Here is a 6,647-nt window from a genome sequence, read left to right on the forward strand (position 1 = left end):
TTTGTGGACTCGACCAACCACATCCTACTTCTTTTGCTGCAGGAGAGCTCATTGACCATCTTCTGAATTGACTAAAGGCTGTGTGTGTGTATGTGTGTCTTCATGCTCTTGAGGCCATTTTTGACTGATGACACGTAAATTGGCGATGAAAAGATAAATGTTAATTGCAGAGTGAACTGTGACGCAAGCGAAGGTATCGCAAATGCTTCTTAATATGCCTGTGTGTGGCGTCCTGCGGTTGTAGGCTACAATTCTCAGAGAAAGTAGAATAATACAATACAATACAAACAATAACACTGTCCAAACGTCCATTTCCACTGTCTTGAAGAGTTTAAAGCTTCATTTATTCTGGTTACTTAAATCATACAATAATACTTCATAATGCAAAGATTTAAATAATACCAAGGGTTGCAATTGCAAAGATCTAGAGGGTTGTAGTTAACCGCCTCAGTACAGTCAACATGAACAATACCTGAGGCAAACAAGGGTAGATAATAATTGAGTGAAGTAAACTGCAATGTAAGTGTTTTTAAGGGGCCATGAAAATACCAAGTGTGTTATAAAGTTAATATTACCAATTTAGATATTTGAAGAACAAAATTAAAGGATGGAAATTATAAAATAAAAGTGTTTGTAAACAAATATATTGAACAAAAAGTGTGACAGGTTTGGATTTATTTTCAGCAAGAGTTAAATTATGTGTACCCACAGTTATCAATGAAACCTTTAAACTCTCACCATAAAATGGGTCAAATAATTACAGATGCTTGTTAGATTGTGAACAATTGTTTTCACACCAACCTCGGGAGTTAAACTCACAACATGCATGATGTAGCATTCACAAACTAGAGTTTGTCATAGGTTTTATACATAGCTGCAGTTTTATCATGGCACAGTCATCTTTAGATTGCATTCCAACCTGTGGGTGTAGAAGATAGTCTGATCCCTCTTCTAGAGTCTTTTTGTGAACAAGGACTCTGACATGCATGCCGTGTTTGCCAAAGGTGGCTGCAGCTTAATAAATATCAATTGTTTTAATGTTGGCTTTGTGAAGTCATGAGACAGCTTAATACATTACAAATTGCCTCTGGCAGTACTGAACCCATTATTAGTGGGCCCTGAACCACCTGACCACAGTGCCAGTCAACTTACTTGTTAATTTAAATCCAAATTTTTAAGATGCAGAGTTTGCAGAGAATCACATTTAAGTGCTCACAATACTTCTTCTTTGATGGCAAGGTTTGAAATGACTTTTCACCCACTTAAACTACAAAATGAGACCTATCAGTATAATTAGTTTAGAATCGTTTAGAATCAAAAATGTATTAATTGGGATAGTTGCCCCCAAAATAATAAAGTTAAATGGTAACAATTTCCAAGTAAAACCAAAAGGATTTATTTTTTGAGGATGCCCAATGCAGAATCTATTTTTGTTGTTGAATAAATCAAACTTATTTGAAAACAAAAATTAAAAAGAAATTATATTCTTTTTTCAAATTCCTACCTTAAGAAGGGTTTCGCTCATGTGACCTAGTCCTTGCTTTTCGAATTACAAACCTACAAAAACTCATAGTCTCATATCATATGATAAAATTATAGGCATAACAAACATACCATTATTACAGTACCAGTAGGGTCTAACAATAAAGCTTACAACTTGATGCTTTATGGTACAGTGTACTAAAAGTATCATTTTTGTAATACATGCACAAAACAAAGCACAAAGTATGTAATTATATTATGCACAGAATCATGTTCGTACAATACGTGTACATCAAACTTGTATAAACTGAACCCTTGATAAAAACATGTTTATGCTAGGACTACTTCTAAGTTCTAGAAACTAGAAGTATGCTAGGACCTACACCAGAACCTTGTCGTACTTGTCATGTCATGATCTACGGTATAACCATGGAGGTAGAAATAGATTTATATTAATAAATATAAACATAAACCACAATTACTTAGTCACTTTTGGTCACTTTAATTTTGAACCATATCAGTGGTAGACCTAAAAAGTTGATGGTGTGAGAAATAAGGAAAAAGTATCATCTGCCACATAAAGTTTTAAAAATGTACAACTACCATGATTGAAAGCTATTCTATTTACGTCCACGTCATTGCTGATCAGTATTACAGATACAATCGAATCAAGACAATGTAACCATTGATGGGCTTTATCCATAGAGCTATATCTAGACTCTATCTAGACCAGGAATAAGAAATGTTTTTATTTTTTGTAAAACAGTCATGACAGTCCTCGATCATCATGACCTTGGCAATGTTTCTCTGTTTTGTAACAGAAAAAAATGTCTTACTTTTGTCATTGAGGTCGTCCATGCTTTTGTCGAAGTATTTATCAGCACAAATCGGAGTCACTGGTGGGAAGTTTTGGTTGTTATTTCCGATCCTTCGAGGGTGACTGATGGTTGCGGGAGGGTCACTGATCCGTGTTGCAACTTCTCGCCATTGACCTTGTCAATGTCAGTCTTCTTCCGACGCCCTACAGACCTAGACGGGCAAACCTAAAAACAGTAATTTTATCGCGAAAAAATGTCGCCTTTGGAGTTTGTCTTTAACTACTGTGTCTTGTCACATTCACTTTAGCTAAAGATTACCTTAGTTTGTCTATGCCAGAACTATTAATTCTATCAACCAGCTCTTTCTCTGTCACTCCTGCCACATCCATTTTGCAAACCGATCGATCGTGTACGAACGTTGAACGTTGTTTACTTTTTTGAGCGAGGTGCCAAATTTTTCCCACAGTCCTTTGCGCGCACATGCGCAGTTGTTCAAAATTGCTATCTGCAATAAGGTCTATAGACCTTTTCGCAAATACCGGGGCGCGCGCGTAAAGCTTGGAATTAGGTGCATTGTGGTCTTGCTGGTATCCAAATTTGATCCAAATCTATCCCACAATGCACCTCATTCAACAGTCTGCGCTTGCGCATTGGTATTTGCTCACGTACCATCTGCGGGTAGACTGCGGTGTCTTTGCTTCTGTTGGTTTGACCCTGGCCCAATTTCTTGAAGCAGCTGATAAGCACAAAAAGTAGCCAAGCACAAACAAATAAGCTTACTAGACAAGGTTACCAGCTAAAATTGTATGCCAAAGACGTGTACAATTTGTGACAAGTACTGACCCTGTTCAGTTTTGCTAAGCAGTAAATTTTGAAGCAATATTATTTTCTGCTTAATCAGCTCTATGAATAAGCACATCATAAATAAAGTCTTTGACATTGTATTTATTAATCTTTATTGATTAAAACTTCATCAATTCCATGGCCACAATTAATTCAAAAGCAAATAAAAAATGGTGTATTATGGTTTGTCATGGATTTGATACTGTGTATAGTAGACTGCAGGTATACCTTCAGGAATGCTGGTCATCATCTCGCCACCCAGCAAGCTCGCCACCGCCCCCTGCAAAGTCGCCCCCTAACTGGCTCATCGCACGGGTCGTTACAAAGTTGCCCCCTGACAATGTCGCCCCAAACAATGTCGCCCCCTGACAAAGTCTCCCCAGAAAATAAGTAAGGATTCTTGCGGTAGTACACAGTGTGTATTCAATTAATATTGTATTGGAAAGAATATAAAGTAGAGCCTACTGACAATGTCACCCCCGGCCAATGACGCCCCCTTACGAAGTCGCCCCCAGAAAATAATTAGGTGTTCGTGCATTTCAGCACGAACACCTATTGTTATGCTCTGTTTTTTATTCTTCTCCATCTTCTTCTTCTTCTTCACCGTCAACTCTTATCTACAGAATAACTCAAGATTCAAGCCAAACTGAACCTTGAAACTCACCAGACAATTGAACCTCAATACGAAGCGGCACAGTTTTCATTACGTCATGATGACGTCATTAGGTGTCAAATTACAAGGTTTTTAAAGTTGAAAAGGGACCATTTTCGTTTTGCTGTATCTCAACGAATATGAAAGCTATGATGTTCAAAGTTTTCGCATCTGATAGACCAAGACTGGGGCAACATTTGAAGAGTTAACGCCAAAATCGTACGACCTTAGCATCTGGGTCGAAGTTCACCTTCGGTTTTTTTTCGTCAAAAAACAACTTTCGAGCTTTTCTACGGAATAACTCAAGATTGAGATTGAATGGAATGTTGAAACTCAAGAGATAGTTGAACCTCAGTATCAAGACAACACATACTTAATTACGTCATTATGACGTCATCGGGAATTGAATTACGTTAGATCAAAGTTTAATATTTGTAAAAATCATAACTCAAAAACTATGATTCGGATTTTGACAATCTACACATCATCGGATAGATCATTAAAAGCTGGACAAATGCTTCACAGAACACGTAAAATATTTTTAATACTTCTAGTGCAAAACGAAATTTGAAAATTTCATAAAATCTTATCGTATTCATGTTTTTAAAACTATTGATCATTTCAACGTAATTTTTGTTTCAGATTGTAAAACAGCAATCCCGCTCAATCTTTTGCACAGAAATAACAAAATTTTGACCTGTACATCAGTCGAAAAGGGACGTCAAAGCACCTGCTGACCCACGCGTTTACCCCATTTTGATCAACAACGCACGCTATGTACGCTATGCAGTGCATGAAGCGCCGAGTTTTTTGGGGAATTCCCAAAAGTGCTCTCTTTAGTCCAGCGAAAGAGGGCGCTGTAACGTTTTTAGTACATCGAGCGCTGAGTGAATCGCGGTGAATCGCAATAGTTGAGTAATAATGAACAACGTCTCGCACCAAAACTACAAGTAGGAATACATTTGCATTGATGTTATGAGAAACATTATACACCTTCAGATAGTCCATCACATAATTATAACATGTTTACAAGTCATACATCAGCTGAAAGGTTTTAATGAACTAGTCAGGATCTACACAAATGAAATCAGTTTAAACTTGGCTTCTTGTTCAAACAAGAGGTTAAAAATAATTGGTCAAAGAAAAATAATTTCACAACCACACATATGATTTTTTATATATTTATATACGTCATTGGGTAGGTATGTAACAACTTAAGAAACGATACACAACATTGACTATTAAACCTTGACCTCCAGTTAAACAGGAAGATGCAGTTAATTATTTGAAAAAATATTACTCCAGAACCAGAAATTAGTTGTTTATTATCTGAACGTCGTCAGATAAGGCTTTGAAAAACATTACTAACGCTATAATTTGTGACCTGAATAAATTGTCTTCCGGTTCGAACCGGATGTTTAAATTTTATATTTGAAAAAAATCATAACATCTGAACCATACATTGGATTTTTTCAATCTATGCATCATCTGAAAGGTCTTAAAAGACCTATCACGTGCTATACAATATGCGACCCCGTTTGACCTTGACTTCCAGTTAAAGTTGGAAATTGATATATTTTTTATCATCTATACGTCAAAAGAAAGAACTCAAAAGACATCACCAACGCTACCAAGTGTGACCTCATTTGACAGTACCTTCCGGTTCAAAACGGAAGTTGAAACTTTATATTTGAAAAAATCATAACTTCTAAACCAAATATTGGATTTTTACAACCCATCCATCATTTAAAAGGTCTTAATAAACTTATCACGCGCTACATAAAAAGTAACCCCTATTTGACCTTTTATCCGATGCAAACAGGAAGTTGGTGTTTAATTTGTAAAAAAATCATAACTCCGTAACCAGTCATTGCATTGATGAGGTAAAATGTTGTCACCAATTCATTCACTCACTCACCACGAACACCTTGTTTTTGTAGTAAACAAAAACTGTACATGTACCTCTAGTTAACAAATAATATTAATAGGCTAATTAGCAACTACTGAATTACAGATGTAACATTTTAAAAAAATCGTAAGACTAACTGTTTCTATGGTGGATACTTTGTGGAAATTAATGTTCTTTCGGTAATGGCTTAATTATTGTATTGGAAAGAATATAAGTTAAAGTCTGCTTGAGGAAAAAAGTCATCAAGAATAATAAACTTCATGCACAAAGTTCAAATTTTTGGTAAATTATTTTATTAACGTAGCTCAATTTAAATTTTAACACCAAACAAAAATCTGTTTTGGTTTTTTTAACAAATAATATTAATAGGCTAAATAGCAATCACTGAATTACAGATGTAACATTTTACAACAAATCGTAGACTAACTGTTTCTATAGTGGATACTTGGTGGAAAGCTTAATAATGAGTTTCTAAGTGCAAAACTAAAATAACAATGAGAATGATTTTTGGACATTATCTCAGAAGTTAATAATAATCACCGTTTCAAAAAGACATCTTTCTAAAGCATAATTCAGCTGAACTGAAACAAAAAAATTTTAGAAAATGAACTTTCCTTTGCAGTTTGTGTAAGAAAATTTCTACTATTTATTATAGGGGAATTTTACTTGTATCTTATCATACCTCTTTTTTAAATATAATGATAGCCCAAACATATTTTTATGGTTCTTAATTTTTATGAAATATTTCTCATTATAAGTATTGCTTTACTTGATTGGCTTCGCCTCGGATTCCATTTCCCCCCTCGGGTGTACAAAACGCCATGGACCCGTCACAGCTTGCAACAACTGTATAATGTACCCAATTCAATTAGAAGGTCAGGCTCAGTACACAAATCAAAATTTGTCTTGGTAAAAATTCATCACATCTCAATTTTCAACAATA

Source organism: Asterias rubens, chromosome 16, assembly GCF_902459465.1.
Source record: "Asterias rubens chromosome 16, eAstRub1.3, whole genome shotgun sequence".
Lineage (NCBI taxonomy): Eukaryota > Metazoa > Echinodermata > Asteroidea > Forcipulatida > Asteriidae > Asterias > Asterias rubens.